We start from the raw sequence: 16,293 nt of genomic DNA on the forward strand, positions 1-16,293 counted from the left end.
TGGGCATCTTTTGTGTAATTTTTAAGCAACTTTATTTTTGGGGCCAAAATTGACAAAAAAACAAGGGGTTAGCCTTACATTTTTCGTTAAATTGGGCCAAAAATTGACTTTTCTGTAAACGACTCAGAAATACCTCTTGATGCACCAGGAACACATTTCAGTATTCATACATCGAGAATTTTGAGAAATTGGGCAAAAATAATCCAGGTTTTGGTCACAAATTATCATTTTGGACTTATTTTGCTTAAAATATTTATGCGTTCTTTCTTCTAAATTGCACTTTTTGTCCAGAAAATGTGTAGGAATGTGTTTAAGGGACCCTTGGGCGTCTTTCAAGTAATTTGTGAGCACCTTTTTTTTTGGCCAAAATTGAAAAAAAAACCAAGGGGTTAGCCTTACATTTTTACTGAAATTTGGCCAAAAATTGACTTTTCTGTAAACGACTCAGAAATACCTCTTGATGCACCAGGAACACATTTCAGTATTCAAACATTGAGAATTTTGAGAAATTGGGCAAAAATAATCCAGTTTTTGGTCACAAATTATCATTTTGGACTTATTTTGCTTAAAATATTGATGCATTCTTTCTTCTAAATGGCACTTTTTGTCCAGGAATTGTGTAGGAATTGTTTAAGGGACCCTTGGGCGTCTTTCGTGTAATTTTTAAGCAACTTCATTTTTTGGGCCAAAATTGAAAAAAAAACAAGGGGTTAGCCTTACATTTTTACTGAAATTTGGCCAAAAATTGACTTTTCTGTAAACGACTCAGAAATACCTTTTGATGCACCAGGAACACATTTCAGTATTCATACATCGAGAATTTTGAGATATTGGGCAAAAATAATCCAGTTTTGGGTCACAAATTATCATTTTGGACTTATTTTGCTTAAAATATTGATGCATTCTTTCTTCTAAATGGCACTTTTTGTCCAGGAAATGTGTAGGAATGTGTTTAAGGGACCCTTGGGCATCTTTCGTGTAATTTTTAAGCAACTTTATTTTTTGGCCAAAATTGAAAAAAAAAACAAGGGGTTAGCCTTACATTTTTACTGAAATTTGGCCAAAAATTGACTTTTCTGTAAACGACTCAGAAATACCTCTTGATGCACCAGGAACACATTTCAGTATTCATACATCGAGAATTTTGAGAAATTGGGCAAAAATAATCCAGTTTTGGGTCACAAATTATCATTTTGGACTTATTTTGCTTAAAATATTGATGCATTCTTTCTTCTAAATGGCATTTTTTGTCCAGGAAATGTGTAGGAATGTGTTTAAGGGACCCTTGGGCATCTTTCGTGTAATTTTTAAGCAACTTTATTTTTTGGCCAAAATTGAAAATAAAACCAAGGGGTTAGCCTTACATTTGTACCGAAATTTGGCCAAAAATTGACTTTTCTGTAAACGACTCAGAAATACCTCTTGATGCACCAGGAACACATTTCAGTATTCAAACATTGAGAATTTTGAGAAATTGGGCAAAAATAATCCAGTTTTTGGTCACAAATTATCATTTTGGACTTATTTTGCTTAAAATATTTATGCATTCTTTCTTCTAAATGGCACTTTTTGTCCAGAAAATGTGTAGGAATGTGTATAAGGGACCCTTGGGCGTCTTTCATGTAATTTGTGAGCAACTTTTTTTTTGGCCAAAATTGAAAAAAAAACAAGGGGTTAGCCTTACATTTTTACTGAAATTTGGCCAAAAATTGACTTTTCTGTAAACGACTCAGAAATACCTCTTGATGCACCAGGAACACATTTCAGTATTCAAACATTGAGAATTTTGAGAAATTGGGCAAAAATAATCCAGTTTTTGGTCACAAATTATCATTTTGGACATATTTTGCTTAAAATATTTATGCATTCTTTCTTCTAAATGGCACTTTTTGTCCAGAAAATGTGTAGGAATGTGTATAAGGGACCCTTGGGCGTCTTTCATGTAATTTGTGAGCAACTTTTTTTTTGGCCAAAATTGAAAAAAAAAACCAAGGGGTTAGCCTTACATTTTTACTGAAATTTGGCCAAAAATTGACTTTTCTGTAAACGACTCAGAAATACCTCTTGATGCACCAGGAACACATTTCAGTATTCAAACATCGAGAATTTTAAGAAATTGGGCAAAAAGATTCAAATTTTTGGTCAAAAATTATCATTTTGGACTTATTTTGCTTAAAATATTTATGCATTCTTTCTTCTAAATGGCACTTTTTGTCCAGAAAATGTGTAGGAATGTGTTTAAGGGACCCTTGGGCATCTTTCGTGTAATTTTTGAGCAACTTTTTTTTTTGGCCAAAATTGAAAAAAAAACAAGGGGTTAGCCTTACATTTTTACTGAAATTTGGGCAAATGTTGACTTTTCTGTAAACGACTCAGAAATACCTCTTGGTGCACCAGGAACACATTTCAGTATTCATACATCGAGAATTTTGAGAAATTGGGCAAAAGTAATCCAGTTTTTGGTCAAAAATTATCATTTTGGACTTATTTTGCTTAAAATATTGATGCATTCTTTCTTCTAAATGGCACTTTTTGTCCAGGAAATGTGTAGGAATGTGTTTAAGGGACCCTTGGGCATCTTTTGTGTAATTTTTAAGCAACTTTATTTTTGGGGCCAAAATTGACAAAAAAACAAGGGGTTAGCCTTACATTTTTCGTTAAATTGGGCCAAAAATTGACTTTTCTGTAAACGACTCAGAAATACCTCTTGATGCACCAGGAACACATTTCAGTATTCATACATCGAGAATTTTGAGAAATTGGGCAAAAATAATCCAGTTTTTGGTCACAAATTATCATTTTGGACTTATTTTGCTTAAAATATTTATGCATTCTTTCTTCTGAAAGTCCAGGAAATGTGTAGGAATGTGTTTAAGGAACCCTTGGGCATCTTTAGTGTAATTTTATGTAACTTTATTTTTCGGCCAAAATTGAAAAAAATTGCAAGGGGTTAACCTTATATTTTTCGTTAAATTGGGCCAAAAATAGACTTTTCTGCAAACGACTTAGAAATACTTATTAATGCAAGATAACCCGTTTTTAAATTCTTCATCTGGTTTATACAAGCGTTATGGTACAAATAAATGATTGAATTTAAAAACAAGTTTTGAACAAGTTTGTATATTTTAGTCCATTTCATCCTCATCCCCAGTGGCATCAACCTTGTTCCCAGGGCTGTTAACCTCCTTCCCAGTGCACCAACCTTGTTCCCAGGGCTGTTAACCTCCTTCCCAGGGCATCAACCTTGTTCCCAGGGCTGTTAACCTCATTCCCAGGGCATAAACCTTGTTCCCAGGGCTGTTAACCTCCATCCCAGGGGCAATCAACAGTGTTCCAAGTCTTTCAACCCTTGAGCTAAATTCACTGTATTATTCAGTCATAATAAAGACTCCAAAGATTGGCTTTAAATCAGTTTTACTGTATTTATTCCAGTACTTGTTTCTCAACATTAAATAAAAACAGTTCAACAGCTGTTATTCAATATCTCACTCATAAAATAAAGTCGGATAAAAATAGGTAAATAGATTTAAATTTTACATGGACAAGTACATGTTTTGTAGCATAACTCAACTTCTGACACACCAATAAGTAAACTTGTTTTCAACTTCCGTTGGTAAACGAATTAAGAATGTCATACAAGTAACTTTGACGAAATAAACTTGTCATTCAGAATACGCCAAATGAAAATCAGTACAAAATATACTTTTTTTTCACCATATTTGTTTTATTGAATCTCTGAATTAATCAGATATTGGAGAAGAAAAACATGTTTATCTTCAACAGGTACATGTAATAATAATAACAACAACATTTATAACGTGCCTTTTCCAAAGGTTACAAAACGTGAGCAAGGACACCTCTGATATCAGGTTGAAATAAAGACAAGGCGATTTGTAACAAAATTTAATTATAAATAGCAAGGGGTTAACCTTACATTTTCCACTAAATTGATCAAAGGGTTACTTTCTTACAAACGACACAGAAATCCCTGTTGATGCAAGAGGAGATTCATTAAGTATTCATCAATAAACAACTTGAATGTATTGCACAAAAGTAAATGATTTTTGAAGAAACATTTCATTACTGATCGATTTTGTCCTATCTATCCAGGAGACGTGTAGAAACGTGCTTCAGGTTGAGCATCTTCACTGCGAGTTTGCAGCAATTTCACTTTCAACGCAAAATTGGCCAAAAAATGACAAGGGGTTAACCTTACATTTTACCGAGATTTGTGGTCAAACATTTAATATCACTCATTACCAATCAGTTTTGAATATTTGGGCAAAGATGATAACATTGGGGGGGGGGGGTTCAGTTGTGCCTGATTTTGACTGTTTCCTAGTTTTATAGACAAAGGCCTTTCCAAATTGAGAAGCATTTTGAGAGAAATGAAAAAGTTCCAAAAGTAGACATCATAGGTTAGAGTGAAGCTTCATGTTGTAGCCTCATGTAGTTTGTACCTCCTTCTTGGCCAATGTCCTCCAAGATGTTTCTGCCAGAAGACGTCTTCGGAAAACCTTCAAGAAAAGAACGCAAATGGTTTTTAAGTATCATTATAATAAAATATCTGTAGCACTTTTTCCCATATTGAAATTGAATCTAGATGTGGCAATTCAACTGTTTGCCAGAGATATATTGGAAAGACATTATTTTAAGGAAATACATTATTGAAAGGTCTCAAACACAAATGAAAATTTGGTTGCTTCCTGCAATTTTAGAAAATTCATTTGCAAAACACCCCATCCAGTGTAGAAATGCAACTGTATCAAAATTGATTAAACAAACATTTTGAGCAGTTATACACCATTTCCATGGTCTAAAGTGCACTAGTGTTTTACTTGCCTTGGCCTACAAGAACCTTCGGGTTTTGCAAGAACGAGTCACAAGTGAAAATTGTCTCATTAGGATTGCTTCAGTCAATAATTCAACAACAACTGAGAATAGTTACCTCAGTAAACATACAATCTTGTTCCGAGGTCTCCATAATTTTGCCTTTTCGTAGTCAGTACATCTGCTGAAAATACAAAAATAAATCAAGAAATATCAGCAATGCAAATTAACAGTTGCAATATACATTGTATTTTCTTACACATTAAGGCAAGGTGTGGTTCTCAAGCGCTACTTTCTTTTTGTTTTTTTATGAGGCTTTTTTTGGAGAAAAGTAAGCATGGGAGGATCTAATTTTGGTGGTAAAACATTGGATTTAGATTTTAGGTTTGGAAAGTTGTTAATTAAATCAGCCAGGTTAAAAAGAAGTTTGCTCATTCTTATGCTTACCACTAAGATGTTCACTCTGCTCAGTTTTGACGAGACAATTTTCTCTAGACTCTGATGCCATCTGCCTCCATCATTTGTGCTGTCGGATGAAATTTACCTCAAGAAATAGATAAATAAATACAACAATTTTACCAAATGTTTTAACCAGAATCGTCTTTTAAATTAAAAACAATTCTGAGGTGATGTTTGATAGATGTTCTTCAACTCTAGGTACTTCTCTTGCACTATTTGTCCTTTTTTATTTCAACACCAAACCCTTTTCCATATTCAAGAGTGCACCAATTGGCACAATGATCCAAGCATGTTGTTTTTTCAAATCAACAATTAATGTTCTTTCTTAATTCAATTCCTTTTCAAATATTTCTTTTCCGGTTATTTTTTCCCATGTTCTTAATATTTCATTTTTTAAAACTGAAGCACAGTTATCTCATCGCTAATAAGATCTCATTGGATTTTGACTGCAAATTTGAATTTCTTTTCGCAAAACTTCCTCTTGTCATGGAATTGAATGTTTTTTTTATTAAAGCTTTTGGTGTTTTAAGGCAATCAGCCCCTAATCTTCCATCCTTTTTGGAAATAAAATATGAATTGATGTGATCCGCTCAGTGAACATGATTCAGAATTACTGAAAACAACTTTTTGGAGCAATTTTTCAAATGGGTTTCAAATAGGATGAAATGGAAATGCCAAATTTGGACCAAAATGGTATAGTGTTCAGAGATTTATATCTTTTGTTATTAGAAAACCGATTTTTTTTTTTTTTTTTTTAAATTAATGCCACAATGACGAATTCAAATTGTGATTAACTGATTCCTGTTCACTGAGCAGGTCAAATATCCTGGTAAGGTCTGTTTAAACAGGGCCACCACGAGAAGGTCCCAGGATACCAGCCCCAACACGCTTTCAGTATCGTCAGGCCCATTGCTGGATAAAAGGTAGGCCCCGGAGGGCCAGACACAGTTATCGACTGTCCGGTCCGCCCGCCCAGCCCCGAAGGACCAGGAAAGCACCCTAACCTATATGCGTGCCCCCCTAAGTCCATCCCCCATTACGGGTTCATGCGGTCTGATAGGAAGTAGCAGCGTTTGCCGGCTGTGAATACAGGGCCACGCCCCTATAAAGAGGGACGCACTACCTGCTCCTTTATGGCACGGCATCCTAGGGTTTCCAGGCCGCTGCGTAGGACCCACGCCCCACGTGGAAGGCGGACCTACCACGCGGACGCAACTCGCCCCTTGAATCTGTGCTGGATTTTCGCCGCACCTCAATTGAAGCACCCAGTCAGACTCCGATTAGTAATCGATACCGCCGCACCACCCTAAGCCCTAACGGCATAGGGATATAGGAGATCCCATAGCCTTATAAGTTTTCAGCGGGATATAGCAGATCCCCTGAACTAAAGAAAAACCCTATTTAGAGAGTGAAATTTTCATTTCACTAATTGGTGATCCAATTTATTTTTAAAAAAAAATGATTTTCCGATGGCTGGCTGGCTGGCTGGCTGGCTCCCCGGCTGGCTTGGCTGATTGTTGTCTTGCTATTGATTCAAAGATGACAGTCTAAAATGAGGGGTTTACTTCTAAAGAATGTTTATGCCATAAAGGCAGTGCACAAGCTAATTAGGTACAATTTATTGGAGCCTTGCAGCAGGGGCAGATCCAGGGGGCAAGTTTCCCACTAATAGTACTGAGGCCAAAAATTATCAAATTTTGCTTCACATGGAGTAGATTCCCCCCCCCCCCCCCACGATTGCCACCCAAGATCCACCCCTAGATGGACACGGGGATATAGATGATCCCATAGTCCTGCTGGTGTTGCGTTTGGATGTAGGGATATACAGATCCCATAATCCATCTTGATCCTGGAGTGTTTGCAGCGAACGCTCAATTTGAGCCGATGACACATGCTCAATTTGAGCCGACGACCTGCGGAAAAACCACCACCCCAAAACACATACATGCACCACCACCAACCCAGTCATGTGGTTGCCAAGGGCGATTTCTAAAGGTTACACAACATTTCATCTTTGAAAATTGATTTCTCCCGTTTCGAAAACCGTATCTTCATGAAACTTTCGGGGCTTACCTTACTCATAATGATCCAAGTATGTGCTAAAAATCGTTGTGATGTGTTCATAACTTTCGTTGAAATTTGATAAATATTCCTGGCTAAATACGTGCATCATTGAGAGTTGTAACACTGACGTTTGCAACAGCTGTTCTTGTCAAGCCTCACGAATATTAATAAGGTTCCTATCCATTATGGTGTGCAGCAAAATTTTGAGAAAAGCCTCCTTCACGAGTTAATTGATAAATATCACCCTTTTCGCCAGCTTCCATTGGTTGATACCGAGACTCATGCCAAAACACGCAGAGAGACACTGATGAATATGCTAATCTACAATACGAAATTGCGTGGCTTGGCCAAAATCGGTCAACCGTAGCACCTAAGGAGCATGTTACTTGGGTTGGCAGAAATCATCGTCGATATTTTCCATGGAGATGGTTCAAATTGTAGCACTAGCGTTTGCAACAACATATTAAGCTGAAATTCGGAATATACTTAGATGATATAAGTGTTCAACTTCTCGCGAAATAACAATTTTGAGAAATTCCTAGAGAAAAAGATATAAATACAGAGATTTGGGGAAGTTTTCGAAGGTCAGCTATACCAGTAACCAGTATTGACGTTTTGGCATTGATGAAAACGGCGATATTTTTACTGACATGAAGCTAAGAATTTCTTCTTCCATTATAATTTAACTTTTCAATCATACTTTGCATAAGAAACACAACGTTCCAAAGGCCATGATTTTTTTGTGGTGCATGAATATCACTGCTCTGCTATAGCGTTTAAGTACGTAAGTAGATTAGCTTTGCTTCACAACGGCAGATGCTTTGCCTTAGCAACCACATGACTGAACCCACATGGTCACAACACCTATCTGAACCACACTGGAAAAACGTTATGTCAAATTCTTACGGTGAAAATAGCATTCCAATACATTTTTTTTACATGTCGATTATTTTTCAATCCTCAAAACAAAATATGCTCACATTACAAGAGAAAAGTGAAAGTTAATTTTTTGTCAAATTAATGTCAAATTCTTACAGTGAAAATAGCATATGAAAATTTTGATTTGTTTTCAACCCTACTTTAGAGGTTTATAAAGTGTAAACTCTACTCGTGAGAGATGTCGTAGAAGATTTGCAATTACATTTCTCAAGGGTGGTTTCAGTTGTTCACACAATAATTGAATGGGAACAAGAAAAATCTGGCTCACTCTGAGAAATCCATCGAACGACTCCACTTGCAAACTGTACTTGGGTCTTGAGATCCTGGGTCTTGGGTGTTCACTGGCTCGATTTGAGCGCTAATGGCTGAAACAAAGGGTTAGTCCTACCTTAGTGAACACATCTAGCTGACTTGTTTCCAGCTGGCTGGCTGGCAGGCTGGCTGGCTGGCAGGCTGGCAGGCCGGCTGGCTGGCTGGCCGGCTGGCTGGCTGGCCGGCTGGCTGGCTGGCGGGCAGGCTGGCTGGCTGGCTGGCTCCCCGGCTGGCCGGCTGGCTGGCTGGCCGGCTGGCTGGCTGGCCGGCTGGCTGGCTGGCTGGCTGGCGGGGAGGCAGGCAGGCAGGCTGGCTGGCTGGCTGGCTGGCTGGCTGGCTGGCTAACTCCCCGGCTGGTTGATGGCTGGCTTGCAGGCTGGCTGGCTGGCAGGCTGGCTGGCTGGCTGGCTGGCTGGCTGGCTGGCTGGTTGGCTGGCTGGCTGGCTGCCCGGCAGGCTGGCTGGCTGCCTGGCTGGCTGGCAGGCTGGCTGGCTGGCTGGCTGGCTGGCGGGGAGGCAGGCAGGCAGGCAGGCAGGCTGGCTGGCTGGCTGGCTGGCTGGCTGGCTGGCTAACTCCCTGGCTGGTTGATGGCTGGCTTGCAGGCTGGCTGGCTGGCTGGCTGGCTGATGGTTGGTTGATTGGCGCTTGCTTCAATCTTGCTTCATATCAACTGTTGAAACACACAACAAAAGGGATATGAAATTGAGTACCAGCACCAAAAGGTCAGATGAAGAGTGGATAAATGTACAGAATCATAAGGGCACAATAATGTGAACAAATATAGTGCTCAATTGGATACATTATGGTTGTGGCATATTTTTTTTACCACTTAAGCTATTCAAATAATATCTTTTCTATTTTACTGCATTGGCTGATGTTATATATGGCAATGTTTTGGTCCAACCACTGCATATTTATTGGGAAAAAAATGTCTGAAAAATATATAAATTGGATTTTACATTAGATGCATTTCATAAATAAAACATTTATTTGTTTTACAATTGAGGAAATTGTGTGTACCTGTATGACAAAGCACAAGCAAAAGACCATGTAGTCGTTACGTGAGTCCATGTATACGTCTTGGTACCAACCACTGACTAGTCTAGTCACAGACTCCAGAATCATTTTGGTGCAAGAGGAGCACATTTTATTATTTGTACCCAAACACCATTGCAGGTTTGAGCAAAAATAATCAACATGGCAGTGAATTTTCATGTTTACTCATCTTGCCTAAAATAGTTGATGTAATTTTGTTTCAGTTGAAAGGCACATCCATCGCAGAAATGTGTAGGGATAAGTTTTGGGGCTAATGGGCATCTTTGCAGCATGTTTGGAGTAATTTGATTCAGCCAAAATTGAAATAGTCTCAAGGGTTAACTTTACGTTCTTTACTGACATCCAAGAATCCCTGAAACGCATGCCTACACATTTCCTAGACAGATGTCGTCAAAATGCAACAAACAGTTTGCTTTCAAAAATTTTAAAATATATTACAATTGACTTACAAAAACTTTATGGTCTAGAGCATACATATATAGTCGTGTTCCCTAACGTGGCGCATTTCAAAGCTTACCCAACTTTCCTCGAGTAGTGTTGCCAAACCTCTTTGTTGACAAACCTCAAATTCATGCAGTAAAATACTGGTACTTTTACCTTATTAATGCGTGCTATTTAACCTCTGTGAACAATTTCGGTTTCATAAAATTTAATCCGAAATTCAAAAACGGTGGCGTCCGGAAATTGGGCACAAATTCGCGGAGTGTTCCCTAACGTGGCGCACTTAAAAAAATCTCGGAAAATTCCAAATTAAAATTTAAGAATTTCTGTTAACTTGATAAATTCTGATAAATCATTATTATCTCTATTTACATACCCAGCCAGATGTTTGTCAGAAAATTATTTTCTTATTTTTTCGGGGCATTTCCAAAGGGTTCACTTTGCACTTGAAAATAAAATCGGAAAATCTGGCCAAAATAAGTTTATCTTCTAACTTTGTAACGGGTAAATAAACTCGCGATTTATGAACGGGAGTGTTTAGAACTTGATGAAATGTCACTTTCTGTGAAATATCAGCTAAAACTTTTGCTCTATCTAGGCGCTACAGGCGAAAAATCAAAGTGCGCCACGTTGGGGGCCGCGCCACGTTAGGGTACATCATTAATATATAGGCCCTATACACTGGTAAATATCTGTTTATTGGTTGGTTTTAAGAGTATTGAAAAAAGTAATGCTATAAACTGTAGTTATTTAGAAAGTATGCCTTGACCCTCTCAATTAATTTATCAAATTGTTAGTTTACCTAAGATGCAAATCTTGTCTCCTTTCATCTACTTAAGAGCTGTCTTGAAGTCTGCAACACCGGTTCTGATGACAGCTTTCTTAACTTCTGCTGAGAGTCTCATGCTAGGAAAAAATGGAAAAAATTGTCAGCATCGATGAACAGCAACAGCCTAATTCTGAAACACTGTTAAACAAAGTCAGGCATGAACTCAGATTTTTCAATATTTTGTGGCGAAGAATGACTGAGTTTGCAGGTTTAGGGAATTTTGAATATTTTTTTTTGGGGGGGGGGAGAGGGGGATCCTGAGTCTCACTACTGCTAAAAAATAAATTGACCAAACTGGGGCAAGCTTTAGCTACATGTAGGTTTTACTTTGATTCCATCACAACAAATGGCAAAATTTTACCAAATTTGGTCAAAAATTGACTTATCTGCACATGAATCAGAGTCAGACATGTTGCAAGAGAAACATACATTCATCCACAATTTTGACAATTTTAGGCAAAACTAATCCATTTTTAGGGGGGAAAATTGTCATATTAAACTGTTTTGTCCCCAAATTAATGCATATATGCATTATTTCTCTGGAATGGCATATCTGTCCGGGAAACGTGCAGGAAGGCGAGTTACATACATACATGTACTATGGAATTGCCCAATTATGTTTTGACTCATTTTGCCCTCAATTTTTGATGCATATATTTTGAGCAATGTTTTTTTCAGGGACTGTTGACCATATTTTATACAAGTTTCAAGAATTGTTGTTACTGTCTAATTGAAATAATTGCGGAAAGATTCCCATATCTGGCCATCGCTAATTTTTCCCTTCAATGACCTATCAGCCATCAGAAAGTGATAACAGGCCTATGTCCTAAAAAGTTAAAATTAGCAGGGAAAACATTAAAGTTTTTATTCGAGAAAACACGTAGAAATGTTCAGACCAGTCTCATTGGCAGAGGGTGACAATTGATGGCCAGATATGGGAATCTTTCCCCACTTTTGTTCATACATGAATATCATCTCAAAAGGTCAGTCATTACAAAAATGATGAAAAGACATGAATACGGGACTGTCGGAGAAACATTTCCGATTATGAACTCAACTCTCCATAGAGTTTGTAGGCAACCAAAGAAGAAGCGTCAGGATTCTACAGTAATTCTTTCCCACTTTTGCAATGACTGACGTTCATGGAGATAAATAATCAATTATCATGAAAACAATTAATTGGCGTCAGGATGCCATATTCTTTTCAATTTCTCCTCTGAAGTCAGCGTGCCGAGTGGAAAATCGTGTGCTTATCGCAGCGCCATTTGGGTGTTTACATAAATGTGGAGGCCAGTGGTATAATGCACATGTTCTTTCCTTTCATGGGGCATTTCCATGTTAAAATAACCAACTTGCTAATATTTGTGTTTTTACTTTATTGCCCATACCACTATGTACCCACTGAAATAAAAAAAAAATTAAATCACCACAATGCATTTGTATAATTTTGATCAAAAATTAGCCAGAATTATGACATTTTTAGGTAAAATTGCGTGACATTTTTACAGCTTGTCCAATGGTGCACAGTTTTCATTCTTTCAATTGATAAATTTGGTCCTTTGTAATTCTAAATGATTGATGATAACCCAAAACTTAATATTAAATACAGTGTTCGTGCATCGGCAACTTTGTATCATTTTGACATGCCCGCTAAAAATACCATCACTCTGTAACATTTGGTGTCAGCAAATGCTGTTACAGAGTGAACTTTACCATTGATTATAATATTTGTAGAAACTGTCAACTATTCTAAATTTTAAGTGATTATTGAAGTCTTTTATTAAATAAAGAGACTAAAGAAGACCAAAAGTGAATTTCAAAGAAGTACAAGAAATATACCAATTTTAAATATTGGCAGATCAATTTGGTGTCATCAAAAAACGTTACAGTGTGATACTTTGCAGCTGCACTCTGGGCCAAGTTCGCGCAAGGACTATAGTTGACCAATGGTTAACTAACGTTTGCCCGAACTCTGTCTAGTCGACGATGGTTGACTACGCTAGTCGACTATTTGCAACCAGCCTACTGGGGTTGGATGCTTCGCTGGTAATCAATAGCCGCGCGTGTTTATAACGTTAGCAGAGAGCCAGGATCCAGACGTTTTGCGATGACATTTTGACCAGCGATTGACTAGAGACGTTCGCACGTTGCCATCAATGCGCAGGCGTAAGGTACGTCACAAATCAACCACTAGTCGACTAATGGTCCTTGCCCGAACTTGGCCCTGAATTTGTCAAACTGTTTGTCAACAAGTTTAAATAAAAATATATCCTGGATGTTGGCTTGGAATATAGATGTCATTAAATTTTGAATCCTTCTCTTAGAATTTGAAATAAGAGGCAATAAAGGTTTGGTGTCAACACTGACTCCGTTACAGGTGAAATACCTATTTTCAGCTGAAAAAAATGAAGCAAAAGCACCTGTTTGATTGATGATTGAGTTTTTAGCTAAAATAATGACTAAGTTTTTTAATACAATGAAAACTTTGGCATAGGACAGGTTAAAGTAGAACTGCAGTGAAGAAAAGTGATAAAAGTGTTTTGGTGTTGGTGTCATCAGCGTTACAGGTGAAATGAATATTATAACAAACTCTGATATTTAAACTTCCAGTCTCAGAAACAAGTATCTGATGTAGAAACCATCAAGCTTATCACTAAATAGAAAGGTTTAAATGGATTGATACCATTTATTACTATTATTATTAGTTAGTTGTAGGATTGTCACTCTGTAACAGTGACTATTTGGTGTCAGTGTTACAGGTGAAATGTTGATTAACACCAGGCTTTACTTACAATAACATGCTTTCTAGTGGTGTTTGTAAATCTTCATTGTTCTTCATAGTTGCAGTTTTGGCTGTCAAACTTGCTTTTAGAGAACAAGTGAGTGTTTGTCTTGAAATAATATAATTTCATGTCAAGTGAGAGCTACATTTTTGTAATCATCATAATATGTCAAATTTCCTAAAACTTGATATTTGATTTTCAACAAGGATAGTGTTAAAGTTTTTTTAACTTATATGTGTTGCAAATAGTTGCTTACAAAGCAACATGTCTTTACCATACATGAACAATAATCTGGTGAGAGCTCTAAAAGAAATTAACAATTTGGTGTCACTGTTACAGGTGAAATTTGGGTCCCATATGCTAGTTGATCATGTTGCTACTCTAAAAAGGGTCATGTTTAATACAGAAAAACTGTTTTGTTTTTGACAAAATATAGACCCTAGACTGCAAAACCATGTGAAACTTAATTTAATTTGGTTATGTTGAAAATTTGACCCTAATGTCACACACTGGCCTCCACATTTATGTAAACACCCATTTGCATTTCATGATTTGTGACGAATGTAACCATGTTAACGAGAATTTGGCCCGAGAATTCTCCTTTTTATTCTTCCAAAAAAATCACCACGTTATAACACTTTGGTCAGTGGCTTTTGCTCAATACCTTAAGGTACAAATGTTGAGTTTACAGACAGAAAATAACAACTTACTTGGACTTGTGCAGTTGTGCCGACAGCTACATTTTTCCAGCTTCCACGCCCGCGAAGAATTGAAATGGCGTACAAATCACGTGTTGTCGTTTCTGTTCATCTGCTATAGTACTGAGGGTTTATGGGTAACTTGGGGGGGGGGGGGGACGTGTTTACATTAAAGGTATAATACTAGGTCCGAACACAATTTTGTCGAGAGCCAGTTAGTCAGTAGTACTAGTACGAGCTCAGGATTCCAGTTGGGATGTCCCCGTTTCGTGTCCCGAGGAGCGTTTATAATTTTTAATTTTTTTTAATATGGGCCACTACTGTGTTTTCTCATAAAATTGTGCATGGGTGGGTGTCGCTGTTGAGACCACTATTTATGTGGTGCGCCCTCTATTATAGTGGTCTAGATCTCCACCACCAAACCCTATTTGGGGCCAACAACTCCAGAAATACACGTCACATTAAAATGAATTTTCGAACACTCATTGGTCATGATGTTTGGCATCAAAATATTTCATTTCATAAAAAAACCTCAAATTATCAAGCTATTATGACCGTAACAATACAGAATTTTATTTGCAACAAATACAATCCTAATGGAAGTCAACATGGATTTTTAACGTTTAAAACACTAGATTGTTACGATCATATTATATTTAAAGCTCCACGGTTTCTCACGCCATTCAAACCACTTATGCTACACATCGTGAAAACTAATTGCACCAAATTTCAATTTAATCCATTTCGTATTTCTTGAGTAGTTCATCGGAAACGAGGTTGTTCTTTTTGTTCACTTGTGCAGCATCCGTATTGATGCGTTGTTGAGACCACTATTTATGTGGCGCGCCCTCTATTATAGTGACTTCCATTAGGATTGTATTTGTCGCAATTAAAACCCTGTATTGTTACGGTCATAATTGCTTGATTATTTGACTTTTTTTTAATGAAATAAAATCTTTTGATGTCAAACATATCAGAAAAGTGAGTGTACGAAAATTCATTTTAATGTAACGTGTATTTCTTGAGTTATTGGCCCCAAATCGAGTTTGGTGGTGGAGATCGAGACCACTATAATGACTATAGTGGCTCTATATTTGCAAAGGAGTGTAGGGATCATTTTGATCAAGATGAAGATTGGCTTCGCCACCACTTTTAGACTAGGGTGGTCATCTTCGGCAGGCAATGTGTCCCAAAAGTTACCAGATTACCCCCCACCCCCACAAAAAAATTACGTGATAAGTTTCACGTACGTACGCGATAATTAGTTTCCCGTAGGTACGTGATAAGTTTCAAGTACGTACGTGAAAACTATCAGGGCAATTCCACGGTTTACTCACGTTACATTTTTGATGTATTTTTGAGTTTCCTTGGGCTGTAATAGTGTGGCAACTGCATGCACCATCATCCAAGTTAATACGAAAACAGTTTTGGAGTGATGGTGCGATGTAAATTACCCCCCCCCCCCCGGGACACTTTCTCCAATATGGGTAAACAAAAAATCTCAATAGGTGTGTTAGCTCTCGTTCTCATTTCGCATAAATTGCATGATAATTGCTCAAACTAGATGCACGAATCAAGCGGAACTTTTCAACTTTGCGTGGATGATTCGTCCATGATTAATTTTGATCATCGAGTTCTTACGTAGTGTGGATATTCCACTCGATCGAGCACGGGAGCGAGACCGACCTATCGAGGTTTTTTTACTAACTATTTTTTGGTTCTTTAACAGAATACATATAAAACACTTGTTTTGTTTTTGCGGAAGTGTTTAATGATCACAACATTAATATTCACAATGAATGAAGTTTTTCGCAAATAGCACTGGAAGGAAGGTCAGTTATGTCTAAATGAAGACTTTACGTGCCAGCCCAATTCCACAACT

At 37.6% G+C, this 16,293-nt stretch overlaps 2 long non-coding RNA genes across 3 annotated transcripts; both read right to left on the reverse strand.

The window, feature by feature from the left end:
* Positions 1–3,397: 3,397 nt before the first annotated feature.
* LOC119732645 lies at positions 3,398–6,570 on the reverse strand. Of its 2 annotated transcripts, none has more exons than XR_005271580.1 (3): positions 5,278–6,570; positions 4,949–5,011; positions 3,398–4,517 (listed from the first exon to the last, which is right to left on the reverse strand). It is a non-coding gene; the product is annotated as an uncharacterized LOC119732645 (long non-coding RNA). The 2 variants fall into 2 exon arrangements; XR_005271579.1 differs by having other exon boundaries at positions 4,949–5,014; positions 5,278–6,568.
* Positions 6,571–9,198: 2,628 nt separating this feature from the next.
* Positions 9,199–14,506, reverse strand: LOC119732723. Its single transcript, XR_005271587.1, has 3 exons — positions 14,424–14,506; positions 10,904–11,007; positions 9,199–9,274 (listed from the first exon to the last, which is right to left on the reverse strand). It is a non-coding gene; the product is annotated as an uncharacterized LOC119732723 (long non-coding RNA).
* Between the last annotated feature and the right edge of the window lie 1,787 nt (positions 14,507–16,293).

The sequence above is a fragment of the Patiria miniata genome, unplaced genomic scaffold (genome assembly GCF_015706575.1).
Source record: "Patiria miniata isolate m_02_andy unplaced genomic scaffold, ASM1570657v1 HiC_scaffold_24, whole genome shotgun sequence".
In the NCBI taxonomy this organism is placed as follows: domain Eukaryota; kingdom Metazoa; phylum Echinodermata; class Asteroidea; order Valvatida; family Asterinidae; genus Patiria; species Patiria miniata.